Raw genomic sequence first — 13,281 nt, forward strand, 5'->3', positions numbered from 1 at the left:
GTATGACTACTAATCCATTGTGCTCTGCATGCATGGTTTTTGAATCCCATACTTGTTGAAGTTACCTTCATCTCCAATGTTGAAACTCTAAATTATCTTTTTCAGCCCAAGCAGTGAGTATTTCCAGCATTTCCTGTTCAAGAAGGCTGCTATCAAACTTTTCTAACATTTCAGTCTGGCAAAAGTAAACCCACTGTTTTCATTTGGCATGCTTGATGCCATCCTACATTGGCTGACATCTTCTTCCTTTTGAGTACTTTGACAACACAGATTTAGAATCTCTCCATTGCACTATCTAAGGAAGGGATATGAGAAAGACAAGTTTGACTTTATAGTATTTTTACAAGGAAAGTACACTGTTAAACATAGAAACTTCAGTACTGAGGCTATGAAAAGAAGGCACTGCTGAGATTCGAACTCAGGATCTCCTGTTTACGAGACAGGCGCTTTAACCAACTAAGCCACAGCACCACTTTGTGTAAGAGTAGAAAAGCACTACTGGTAGAGTCGCCCTCACCTCATGTCTTTCAGTGTCCTTGAATGTCTAGAGATAGACGACTTATGCAAATTCTTTCTTTACTGGACTAATTTTTAGGGCTTCAATAGTGACAAAAAATACAATCTTTCTTGAATTACTGATATTAAAACCCTAAACTTTGGTTAATCTCTGATAAAGTTTGAGCTTGTCCAACTCTTGACATAATCCACTGTTGTAGATATGATAAGAGCCACTTTGCCAGAAGCTCATACACAATCTTTAGTGAAATTGCACAGACTTGTCAAAATCCTCATTAGATCACATCATCTGGCTACAGACTCTTCCTGTAGACGAGCTGCCGAGTGGTTATGGCGTATGACTACTAATCCATTGTGCTCTGCATGCATGGTTTTTGAATCCCATACTTGTTGAAGTTACCTTCATCTCCAATGTTGAAACTCTAAATTATCTTTTTCAGCCCAAGCAGTGAGTATTTCCAGCATTTCCTGTTCAAGAAGGCTGCTATCAAACTTTTCTAACATTTCAGTCTGGCAAAAGTAAACCCACTGTTTTCATTTGGCATGCTTGATGCCATCCTACATTGGCTGACATCTTCTTCCTTTTGAGTACTTTGACAACACAGATTTAGAATCTCTCCATTGCACTATCTAAGGAAGGGATATGAGAAAGACAAGTTTGACTTTATAGTATTTTTACAAGGAAAGTACATTGTTAAACATAGAAACTTCTGTAAGAGGCTATGAAAAGAAGGCACTGCTGAGATTCGAACTCAGGATCTCCTGTTTACAAGACAGGCGCTTTAACCAACTAAGCCACAGCACCACTTTGTTTAAGAGTAGGAAAGCACTACTGGTAGAATCGCCCTCACCTCATGTCTTTCAGTGTCCTTGAATGTCTAGAGATAGACGACTTATGCAAATTCTTTCTTTACTGGACTAATTTTTAGGGCTTCAATAGTGACAAAAAATACAATCTTTATTGAATTACTGATATTAAAACCCTAAACTTTGGTTAATCTCTGATAAAGTTTGAGCTTGTCCAACTCTTGACATAATCCACTGTTGTAGATATGATAAGAGCCACTTTGCCAGAAGCTCATACACAATCTTTAGTGAAATTGCACAGACTTGTCAAAATCCTCATTAGATCACATCATCTGGCTACAGACTCTTCCTGTAGACGAGCTGCCGAGTGGTTATGGCGTATGACTACTAATCCATTGTGCTCTGCATGCATGGTTTTTGAATCCCATACTTGTTGAAGTTACCTTCATCTCCAATGTTGAAACTCTAAATTATCTTTTTCAGCCCAAGCAGTGAGTATTTCCAGCATTTCCTGTTCAAGAAGGCTGCTATCAAACTTTTCTAACATTTCAGTCTGGCAAAAGTAAACCCACTGTTTTCATTTGGCATGCTTGATGCCATCCTACATTGGCTGACATCTTCTTCCTTTTGAGTACTTTGACAACACAGATTTAGAATCTCTCCATTGCACTATCTAAGGAAGGGATATGAGAAAGACAAGTTTGACTTTATAGTATTTTTACAAGGAAAGTACATTGTTAAACATAGAAACTTCTGTAAGAGGCTATTAAAAGAAGGCACTGCTGAGATTCGAACTCAGGATCTCCTGTTTACAAGACAGGCGCTTTAACCAACTAAGCCACAGCACCACTTTGTTTAAGAGTAGGAAAGCACTACTGGTAGAATCGCCCTCACCTCATGTCTTTCAGTGTCCTTGAATGTCTAGAGATAGACGACTTATGCAAATTCTTTCTTTACTGGACTAATTTTTAGGGCTTCAATAGTGACAAAAAATACAATCTTTATTGAATTACTGATATTAAAACCCTAAACTTTGGTTAATCTCTGATAAAGTTTGAGCTTGTCCAACTCTTGACATAATCCACTGTTGTAGATATGATAAGAGCCACTTTGCCAGAAGCTCATACACAATCTTTAGTGAAATTGCACAGACTTGTCAAAATCCTCATTAGATCACATCATCTGGCTACAGACTCTTCCTGTAGACGAGCTGCCGAGTGGTTATGGCGTATGACTACTAATCCATTGTGCTCTGCATGCATGGTTTTTGAATCCCATACTTGTTGAAGTTACCTTCATCTCCAATGTTGAAACTCTAAATTATCTTTTTCAGCCCAAGCAGTGAGTATTTCCAGCATTTCCTGTTCAAGAAGGCTGCTATCAAACTTTTCTAACATTTCAGTCTGGCAAAAGTAAACCCACTGTTTTCATTTGGCATGCTTGATGCCATCCTACATTGGCTGACATCTTCTTCCTTTTGAGTACTTTGACAACACAGATTTAGAATCTCTCCATTGCACTATCTAAGGAAGGGATATGAGAAAGACAAGTTTGACTTTATAGTATTTTTACAAGGAAAGTACACTGTTAAACATAGAAACTTCAGTACTGAGGCTATGAAAAGAAGGCACTGCTGAGATTCGAACTCAGGATCTCCTGTTTATGAGACAGGCGCTTTAACCAACTAAGCCACAGCACCACTTTGTGTAAGAGTAGAAAAGCACTACTGGTAGAGTCGCCCTCACCTCATGTCTTTCAGTGTCCTTGAATGTCTAGAGATAGACGACTTATGCAAATTCTTTCTTTACTGGACTAATTTTTAGGGCTTCAATAGTGACAAAAAATACAATCTTTCTTGAATTACTGATATTAAAACCCTAAACTTTGGTTAATCTCTGATAAAGTTTGAGCTTGTCCAACTCTTGACATAATCCACTGTTGTAGATATGATAAGAGCCACTTTGCCAGAAGCTCATACACAATCTTTAGTGAAATTGCACAGACTTGTCAAAATCCTCATTAGATCACATCATCTGGCTACAGACTCTTCCTGTAGACGAGCTGCCGAGTGGTTATGGCGTATGACTACTAATCCATTGTGCTCTGCATGCATGGTTTTTGAATCCCATACTTGTTGAAGTTACCTTCATTTCCAATGTTGAAACTCTAAATTATCTTTTTCAGCCCAAGCAGTGAGTATTTCCAGCATTTCCTGTTCAAGAAGGCTGCTATCAAACTTTTCTAACATTTCAGTCTGGCAAAAGTAAACCCACTGTTTTCATTTGGCATGCTTGATGCCATCCTACATTGGCTGACATCTTCTTCCTTTTGAGTACTTTGACAACACAGATTTAGAATCTCTCCATTGCACTATCTAAGGAAGGGATATGAGAAAGACAAGTTTGACTTTATAGTATTTTTACAAGGAAAGTACATTGTTAAACATAGAAACTTCTGTAAGAGGCTATGAAAAGAAGGCACTGCTGAGATTCGAACTCAGGATCTCCTGTTTACAAGACAGGCGCTTTAACCAACTAAGCCACAGCACCACTTTGTTTAAGAGTAGGAAAGCACTACTGGTAGAATCGCCCTCACCTCATGTCTTTCAGTGTCCTTGAATGTCTAGAGATAGACGACTTATGCAAATTCTTTCTTTACTGGACTAATTTTTAGGGCTTCAATAGTGACAAAAAATACAATCTTTATTGAATTACTGATATTAAAACCCTAAACTTTGGTTAATCTCTGATAAAGTTTGAGCTTGTCCAACTCTTGACATAATCCACTGTTGTAGATATGATAAGAGCCACTTTGCCAGAAGCTCATACACAATCTTTAGTGAAATTGCACAGACTTGTCAAAATCCTCATTAGATCACATCATCTGGCTACAGACTCTTCCTGTAGACGAGCTGCCGAGTGGTTATGGCGTATGACTACTAATCCATTGTGCTCTGCATGCATGGTTTTTGAATCCCATACTTGTTGAAGTTACCTTCATCTCCAATGTTGAAACTCTAAATTATCTTTTTCAGCCCAAGCAGTGAGTATTTCCAGCATTTCCTGTTCAAGAAGGCTGCTATCAAACTTTTCTAACATTTCAGTCTGGCAAAAGTAAACCCACTGTTTTCATTTGGCATGCTTGATGCCATCCTACATTGGCTGACATCTTCTTCCTTTTGAGTACTTTGACAACACAGATTTAGAATCTCTCCATTGCACTATCTAAGGAAGGGATATGAGAAAGACAAGTTTGACTTTATAGTATTTTTACAAGGAAAGTACACTGTTAAACATAGAAACTTCAGTACTGAGGCTATGAAAAGAAGGCACTGCTGAGATTCGAACTCAGGATCTCCTGTTTATGAGACAGGCGCTTTAACCAACTAAGCCACAGCACCACTTTGTGTAAGAGTAGAAAAGCACTACTGGTAGAGTCGCCCTCACCTCATGTCTTTCAGTGTCCTTGAATGTCTAGAGATAGACGACTTATGCAAATTCTTTCTTTACTGGACTAATTTTTAGGGCTTCAATAGTGACAAAAAATACAATCTTTCTTGAATTACTGATATTAAAACCCTAAACTTTGGTTAATCTCTGATAAAGTTTGAGCTTGTCCAACTCTTGACATAATCCACTGTTGTAGATATGATAAGAGCCACTTTGCCAGAAGCTCATACACAATCTTTAGTGAAATTGCACAGACTTGTCAAAATCCTCATTAGATCACATCATCTGGCTACAGACTCTTCCTGTAGACGAGCTGCCGAGTGGTTATGGCGTATGACTACTAATCCATTGTGCTCTGCATGCATGGTTTTTGAATCCCATACTTGTTGAAGTTACCTTCATTTCCAATGTTGAAACTCTAAATTATCTTTTTCAGCCCAAGCAGTGAGTATTTCCAGCATTTCCTGTTCAAGAAGGCTGCTATCAAACTTTTCTAACATTTCAGTCTGGCAAAAGTAAACCCACTGTTTTCATTTGGCATGCTTGATGCCATCCTACATTGGCTGACATCTTCTTCCTTTTGAGTACTTTGACAACACAGATTTAGAATCTCTCCATTGCACTATCTAAGGAAGGGATATGAGAAAGACAAGTTTGACTTTATAGTATTTTTACAAGGAAAGTACATTGTTAAACATAGAAACTTCTGTAAGAGGCTATGAAAAGAAGGCACTGCTGAGATTCGAACTCAGGATCTCCTGTTTACAAGACAGGCGCTTTAACCAACTAAGCCACAGCACCACTTTGTTTAAGAGTAGGAAAGCACTACTGGTAGAATCGCCCTCACCTCATGTCTTTCAGTGTCCTTGAATGTCTAGAGATAGACGACTTATGCAAATTCTTTCTTTACTGGACTAATTTTTAGGGCTTCAATAGTGACAAAAAATACAATCTTTATTGAATTACTGATATTAAAACCCTAAACTTTGGTTAATCTCTGATAAAGTTTGAGCTTGTCCAACTCTTGACATAATCCACTGTTGTAGATATGATAAGAGCCACTTTGCCAGAAGCTCATACACAATCTTTAGTGAAATTGCACAGACTTGTCAAAATCCTCATTAGATCACATCATCTGGCTACAGACTCTTCCTGTAGACGAGCTGCCGAGTGGTTATGGCGTATGACTACTAATCCATTGTGCTCTGCATGCATGGTTTTTGAATCCCATACTTGTTGAAGTTACCTTCATCTCCAATGTTGAAACTCTAAATTATCTTTTTCAGCCCAAGCAGTGAGTATTTCCAGCATTTCCTGTTCAAGAAGGCTGCTATCAAACTTTTCTAACATTTCAGTCTGGCAAAAGTAAACCCACTGTTTTCATTTGGCATGCTTGATGCCATCCTACATTGGCTGACATCTTCTTCCTTTTGAGTACTTTGACAACACAGATTTAGAATCTCTCCATTGCACTATCTAAGGAAGGGATATGAGAAAGACAAGTTTGACTTTATAGTATTTTTACAAGGAAAGTACACTGTTAAACATAGAAACTTCAGTACTGAGGCTATGAAAAGAAGGCACTGCTGAGATTCGAACTCAGGATCTCCTGTTTATGAGACAGGCGCTTTAACCAACTAAGCCACAGCACCACTTTGTGTAAGAGTAGAAAAGCACTACTGGTAGAGTCGCCCTCACCTCATGTCTTTCAGTGTCCTTGAATGTCTAGAGATAGACGACTTATGCAAATTCTTTCTTTACTGGACTAATTTTTAGGGCTTCAATAGTGACAAAAAATACAATCTTTCTTGAATTACTGATATTAAAACCCTAAACTTTGGTTAATCTCTGATAAAGTTTGAGCTTGTCCAACTCTTGACATAATCCACTGTTGTAGATATGATAAGAGCCACTTTGCCAGAAGCTCATACACAATCTTTAGTGAAATTGCACAGACTTGTCAAAATCCTCATTAGATCACATCATCTGGCTACAGACTCTTCCTGTAGACGAGCTGCCGAGTGGTTATGGCGTATGACTACTAATCCATTGTGCTCTGCATGCATGGTTTTTGAATCCCATACTTGTTGAAGTTACCTTCATTTCCAATGTTGAAACTCTAAATTATCTTTTTCAGCCCAAGCAGTGAGTATTTCCAGCATTTCCTGTTCAAGAAGGCTGCTATCAAACTTTTCTAACATTTCAGTCTGGCAAAAGTAAACCCACTGTTTTCATTTGGCATGCTTGATGCCATCCTACATTGGCTGACATCTTCTTCCTTTTGAGTACTTTGACAACACAGATTTAGAATCTCTCCATTGCACTATCTAAGGAAGGGATATGAGAAAGACAAGTTTGACTTTATAGTATTTTTACAAGGAAAGTACATTGTTAAACATAGAAACTTCTGTAAGAGGCTATGAAAAGAAGGCACTGCTGAGATTCGAACTCAGGATCTCCTGTTTACAAGACAGGCGCTTTAACCAACTAAGCCACAGCACCACTTTGTTTAAGAGTAGGAAAGCACTACTGGTAGAATCGCCCTCACCTCATGTCTTTCAGTGTCCTTGAATGTCTAGAGATAGACGACTTATGCAAATTCTTTCTTTACTGGACTAATTTTTAGGGCTTCAATAGTGACAAAAAATACAATCTTTATTGAATTACTGATATTAAAACCCTAAACTTTGGTTAATCTCTGATAAAGTTTGAGCTTGTCCAACTCTTGACATAATCCACTGTTGTAGATATGATAAGAGCCACTTTGCCAGAAGCTCATACACAATCTTTAGTGAAATTGCACAGACTTGTCAAAATCCTCATTAGATCACATCATCTGGCTACAGACTCTTCCTGTAGACGAGCTGCCGAGTGGTTATGGCGTATGACTACTAATCCATTGTGCTCTGCATGCATGGTTTTTGAATCCCATACTTGTTGAAGTTACCTTCATCTCCAATGTTGAAACTCTAAATTATCTTTTTCAGCCCAAGCAGTGAGTATTTCCAGCATTTCCTGTTCAAGAAGGCTGCTATCAAACTTTTCTAACATTTCAGTCTGGCAAAAGTAAACCCACTGTTTTCATTTGGCATGCTTGATGCCATCCTACATTGGCTGACATCTTCTTCCTTTTGAGTACTTTGACAACACAGATTTAGAATCTCTCCATTGCACTATCTAAGGAAGGGATATGAGAAAGACAAGTTTGACTTTATAGTATTTTTACAAGGAAAGTACACTGTTAAACATAGAAACTTCAGTACTGAGGCTATGAAAAGAAGGCACTGCTGAGATTCGAACTCAGGATCTCCTGTTTATGAGACAGGCGCTTTAACCAACTAAGCCACAGCACCACTTTGTGTAAGAGTAGAAAAGCACTACTGGTAGAGTCGCCCTCACCTCATGTCTTTCAGTGTCCTTGAATGTCTAGAGATAGACGACTTATGCAAATTCTTTCTTTACTGGACTAATTTTTAGGGCTTCAATAGTGACAAAAAATACAATCTTTCTTGAATTACTGATATTAAAACCCTAAACTTTGGTTAATCTCTGATAAAGTTTGAGCTTGTCCAACTCTTGACATAATCCACTGTTGTAGATATGATAAGAGCCACTTTGCCAGAAGCTCATACACAATCTTTAGTGAAATTGCACAGACTTGTCAAAATCCTCATTAGATCACATCATCTGGCTACAGACTCTTCCTGTAGACGAGCTGCCGAGTGGTTATGGCGTATGACTACTAATCCATTGTGCTCTGCATGCATGGTTTTTGAATCCCATACTTGTTGAAGTTACCTTCATCTCCAATGTTGAAACTCTAAATTATCTTTTTCAGCCCAAGCAGTGAGTATTTCCAGCATTTCCTGTTCAAGAAGGCTGCTATCAAACTTTTCTAACATTTCAGTCTGGCAAAAGTAAACCCACTGTTTTCATTTGGCATGCTTGATGCCATCCTACATTGGCTGACATCTTCTTCCTTTTGAGTACTTTGACAACACAGATTTAGAATCTCTCCATTGCACTATCTAAGGAAGGGATATGAGAAAGACAAGTTTGACTTTATAGTATTTTTACAAGGAAAGTACACTGTTAAACATAGAAACTTCAGTACTGAGGCTATGAAAAGAAGGCACTGCTGAGATTCGAACTCAGGATCTCCTGTTTACGAGACAGGCGCTTTAACCAACTAAGCCACAGCACCACTTTGTGTAAGAGTAGAAAAGCACTACTGGTAGAGTCGCCCTCACCTCATGTCTTTCAGTGTCCTTGAATGTCTAGAGATAGACGACTTATGCAAATTCTTTCTTTACTGGACTAATTTTTAGGGCTTCAATAGTGACAAAAAATACAATCTTTCTTGAATTACTGATATTAAAACCCTAAACTTTGGTTAATCTCTGATAAAGTTTGAGCTTGTCCAACTCTTGACATAATCCACTGTTGTAGATATGATAAGAGCCACTTTGCCAGAAGCTCATACACAATCTTTAGTGAAATTGCACAGACTTGTCAAAATCCTCATTAGATCACATCATCTGGCTACAGACTCTTCCTGTAGACGAGCTGCCGAGTGGTTATGGCGTATGACTACTAATCCATTGTGCTCTGCATGCATGGTTTTTGAATCCCATACTTGTTGAAGTTACCTTCATCTCCAATGTTGAAACTCTAAATTATCTTTTTCAGCCCAAGCAGTGAGTATTTCCAGCATTTCCTGTTCAAGAAGGCTGCTATCAAATTTTTCTAACATTTCAGTCTGGCAAAAGTAAACCCACTGTTTTCATTTGGCATGCTTGATGCCATCCTACATTGGCTGACATCTTCTTCCTTTTGAGTACTTTGACAACACAGATTTAGAATCTCTCAATTGCACTATCTAAGGAAGGGATATGAGAAAGACAAGTTTGACTTTATAGTATTTTTACAAGGAAAGTACATTGTTAAACATAGAAACTTCTGTAAGAGGCTATGAAAAGAAGGCACTGCTGAGATTCGAACTCAGGATCTCCTGTTTACAAGACAGGCGCTTTAACCAACTAAGCCACAGCACCACTTTGTTTAAGAGTAGGAAAGCACTACTGGTAGAATCGCCCTCACCTCATGTCTTTCAGTGTCCTTGAATGTCTAGAGATAGACGACTTATGCAAATTCTTTCTTTACTGGACTAATTTTTAGGGCTTCAATAGTGACAAAAAATACAATCTTTATTGAATTACTGATATTAAAACCCTAAACTTTGGTTAATCTCTGATAAAGTTTGAGCTTGTCCAACTCTTGACATAATCCACTGTTGTAGATATGATAAGAGCCACTTTGCCAGAAGCTCATACACAATCTTTAGTGAAATTGCACAGACTTGTCAAAATCCTCATTAGATCACATCATCTGGCTACAGACTCTTCCTGTAGACGAGCTGCCGAGTGGTTATGGCGTATGACTACTAATCCATTGTGCTCTGCATGCATGGTTTTTGAATCCCATACTTGTTGAAGTTACCTTCATCTCCAATGTTGAAACTCTAAATTATCTTTTTCAGCCCAAGCAGTGAGTATTTCCAGCATTTCCTGTTCAAGAAGGCTGCTATCAAACTTTTCTAACATTTCAGTCTGGCAAAAGTAAACCCACTGTTTTCATTTGGCATGCTTGATGCCATCCTACATTGGCTGACATCTTCTTCCTTTTGAGTACTTTGACAACACAGATTTAGAATCTCTCCATTGCACTATCTAAGGAAGGGATATGAGAAAGACAAGTTTGACTTTATAGTATTTTTACAAGGAAAGTACATTGTTAAACATAGAAACTTCTGTAAGAGGCTATTAAAAGAAGGCACTGCTGAGATTCGAACTCAGGATCTCCTGTTTACAAGACAGGCGCTTTAACCAACTAAGCCACAGCACCACTTTGTTTAAGAGTAGGAAAGCACTACTGGTAGAATCGCCCTCACCTCATGTCTTTCAGTGTCCTTGAATGTCTAGAGATAGACGACTTATGCAAATTCTTTCTTTACTGGACTAATTTTTAGGGCTTCAATAGTGACAAAAAATACAATCTTTATTGAATTACTGATATTAAAACCCTAAACTTTGGTTAATCTCTGATAAAGTTTGAGCTTGTCCAACTCTTGACATAATCCACTGTTGTAGATATGATAAGAGCCACTTTGCCAGAAGCTCATACACAATCTTTAGTGAAATTGCACAGACTTGTCAAAATCCTCATTAGATCACATCATCTGGCTACAGACTCTTCCTGTAGACGAGCTGCCGAGTGGTTATGGCGTATGACTACTAATCCATTGTGCTCTGCATGCATGGTTTTTGAATCCCATACTTGTTGAAGTTACCTTCATCTCCAATGTTGAAACTCTAAATTATCTTTTTCAGCCCAAGCAGTGAGTATTTCCAGCATTTCCTGTTCAAGAAGGCTGCTATCAAACTTTTCTAACATTTCAGTCTGGCAAAAGTAAACCCACTGTTTTCATTTGGCATGCTTGATGCCATCCTACATTGGCTGACATCTTCTTCCTTTTGAGTACTTTGACAACACAGATTTAGAATCTCTCCATTGCACTATCTAAGGAAGGGATATGAGAAAGACAAGTTTGACTTTATAGTATTTTTACAAGGAAAGTACACTGTTAAACATAGAAACTTCAGTACTGAGGCTATGAAAAGAAGGCACTGCTGAGATTCGAACTCAGGATCTCCTGTTTATGAGACAGGCGCTTTAACCAACTAAGCCACAGCACCACTTTGTGTAAGAGTAGAAAAGCACTACTGGTAGAGTCGCCCTCACCTCATGTCTTTCAGTGTCCTTGAATGTCTAGAGATAGACGACTTATGCAAATTCTTTCTTTACTGGACTAATTTTTAGGGCTTCAATAGTGACAAAAAATACAATCTTTCTTGAATTACTGATATTAAAACCCTAAACTTTGGTTAATCTCTGATAAAGTTTGAGCTTGTCCAACTCTTGACATAATCCACTGTTGTAGATATGATAAGAGCCACTTTGCCAGAAGCTCATACACAATCTTTAGTGAAATTGCACAGACTTGTCAAAATCCTCATTAGATCACATCATCTGGCTACAGACTCTTCCTGTAGACGAGCTGCCGAGTGGTTATGGCGTATGACTACTAATCCATTGTGCTCTGCATGCATGGTTTTTGAATCCCATACTTGTTGAAGTTACCTTCATTTCCAATGTTGAAACTCTAAATTATCTTTTTCAGCCCAAGCAGTGAGTATTTCCAGCATTTCCTGTTCAAGAAGGCTGCTATCAAACTTTTCTAACATTTCAGTCTGGCAAAAGTAAACCCACTGTTTTCATTTGGCATGCTTGATGCCATCCTACATTGGCTGACATCTTCTTCCTTTTGAGTACTTTGACAACACAGATTTAGAATCTCTCCATTGCACTATCTAAGGAAGGGATATGAGAAAGACAAGTTTGACTTTATAGTATTTTTACAAGGAAAGTACATTGTTAAACATAGAAACTTCTGTAAGAGGCTATGAAAAGAAGGCACTGCTGAGATTCGAACTCAGGATCTCCTGTTTACGAGACAGGCGCTTTAACCAACTAAGCCACAGCACCACTTTGTTTAAGAGTAGGAAAGCACTACTGGTAGAATCGCCCTCACCTCATGTCTTTCAGTGTCCTTGAATGTCTAGAGATAGACGACTTATGCAAATTCTTTCTTTACTGGACTAATTTTTAGGGCTTCAATAGTGACAAAAAATACAATCTTTATTGAATTACTGATATTAAAACCCTAAACTTTGGTTAATCTCTGATAAAGTTTGAGCTTGTCCAACTCTTGACATAATCCACTGTTGTAGATATGATAAGAGCCACTTTGCCAGAAGCTCATACACAATCTTTAGTGAAATTGCACAGACTTGTCAAAATCCTCATTAGATCACATCATCTGGCTACAGACTCTTCCTGTAGACGAGCTGCCGAGTGGTTATGGCGTATGACTACTAATCCATTGTGCTCTGCATGCATGGTTTTTGAATCCCATACTTGTTGAAGTTACCTTCATCTCCAATGTTGAAACTCTAAATTATCTTTTTCAGCCCAAGCAGTGAGTATTTCCAGCATTTCCTGTTCAAGAAGGCTGCTATCAAACTTTTCTAACATTTCAGTCTGGCAAAAGTAAACCCACTGTTTTCATTTGGCATGCTTGATGCCATCCTACATTGGCTGACATCTTCTTCCTTTTGAGTACTTTGACAACACAGATTTAGAATCTCTCCATTGCACTATCTAAGGAAGGGATATGAGAAAGACAAGTTTGACTTTATAGTATTTTTACAAGGAAAGTACACTGTTAAACATAGAAACTTCAGTACTGAGGCTATGAAAAGAAGGCACTGCTGAGATTCGAACTCAGGATCTCCTGTTTATGAGACAGGCGCTTTAACCAACTAAGCCACAGCACCACTTTGTGTAAGAGTAGAAAAGCACTACTGGTAGAGTCGCCCTCACCTCATGT

General features: G+C 38.3%; 10 non-coding genes across 10 annotated transcripts; all 10 read right to left on the minus strand.

The window, feature by feature from the left end:
* Window positions 1-397: 397 nt before the first annotated feature.
* Window positions 398-471, minus strand: TRNAT-CGU (transfer RNA threonine (anticodon CGU)). The gene has a single exon. It is a non-coding gene; the product is annotated as a tRNA-Thr (tRNA).
* Window positions 472-1,247: 776 nt separating this feature from the next.
* Window positions 1,248-1,321, minus strand: TRNAT-UGU (transfer RNA threonine (anticodon UGU)). The gene has a single exon. It is a non-coding gene; the product is annotated as a tRNA-Thr (tRNA).
* Window positions 1,322-2,097: 776 nt separating this feature from the next.
* Window positions 2,098-2,171, minus strand: TRNAT-UGU (transfer RNA threonine (anticodon UGU)). Its single transcript has one exon. It is a non-coding gene; the product is annotated as a tRNA-Thr (tRNA).
* A 1,627-nt stretch (window positions 2,172-3,798) lies between these two features.
* TRNAT-UGU (transfer RNA threonine (anticodon UGU)) lies at window positions 3,799-3,872 on the minus strand. The gene has a single exon. It is a non-coding gene; the product is annotated as a tRNA-Thr (tRNA).
* Window positions 3,873-5,499: 1,627 nt separating this feature from the next.
* On the minus strand, window positions 5,500-5,573 carry TRNAT-UGU (transfer RNA threonine (anticodon UGU)). Its single transcript has one exon. It is a non-coding gene; the product is annotated as a tRNA-Thr (tRNA).
* Window positions 5,574-7,200: 1,627 nt separating this feature from the next.
* TRNAT-UGU (transfer RNA threonine (anticodon UGU)) lies at window positions 7,201-7,274 on the minus strand. The gene has a single exon. It is a non-coding gene; the product is annotated as a tRNA-Thr (tRNA).
* A 1,628-nt stretch (window positions 7,275-8,902) lies between these two features.
* Window positions 8,903-8,976, minus strand: TRNAT-CGU (transfer RNA threonine (anticodon CGU)). Its single transcript has one exon. It is a non-coding gene; the product is annotated as a tRNA-Thr (tRNA).
* Window positions 8,977-9,752: 776 nt separating this feature from the next.
* TRNAT-UGU (transfer RNA threonine (anticodon UGU)) lies at window positions 9,753-9,826 on the minus strand. Its single transcript has one exon. It is a non-coding gene; the product is annotated as a tRNA-Thr (tRNA).
* Window positions 9,827-10,602: 776 nt separating this feature from the next.
* TRNAT-UGU (transfer RNA threonine (anticodon UGU)) lies at window positions 10,603-10,676 on the minus strand. Its single transcript has one exon. It is a non-coding gene; the product is annotated as a tRNA-Thr (tRNA).
* A 1,627-nt stretch (window positions 10,677-12,303) lies between these two features.
* Window positions 12,304-12,377, minus strand: TRNAT-CGU (transfer RNA threonine (anticodon CGU)). The gene has a single exon. It is a non-coding gene; the product is annotated as a tRNA-Thr (tRNA).
* Between the last annotated feature and the right edge of the window lie 904 nt (window positions 12,378-13,281).

This window comes from Anomaloglossus baeobatrachus, chromosome 7, assembly GCF_048569485.1.
Source record: "Anomaloglossus baeobatrachus isolate aAnoBae1 chromosome 7, aAnoBae1.hap1, whole genome shotgun sequence".
In the NCBI taxonomy this organism is placed as follows: Eukaryota; Metazoa; Chordata; class Amphibia; order Anura; family Aromobatidae; genus Anomaloglossus; species Anomaloglossus baeobatrachus.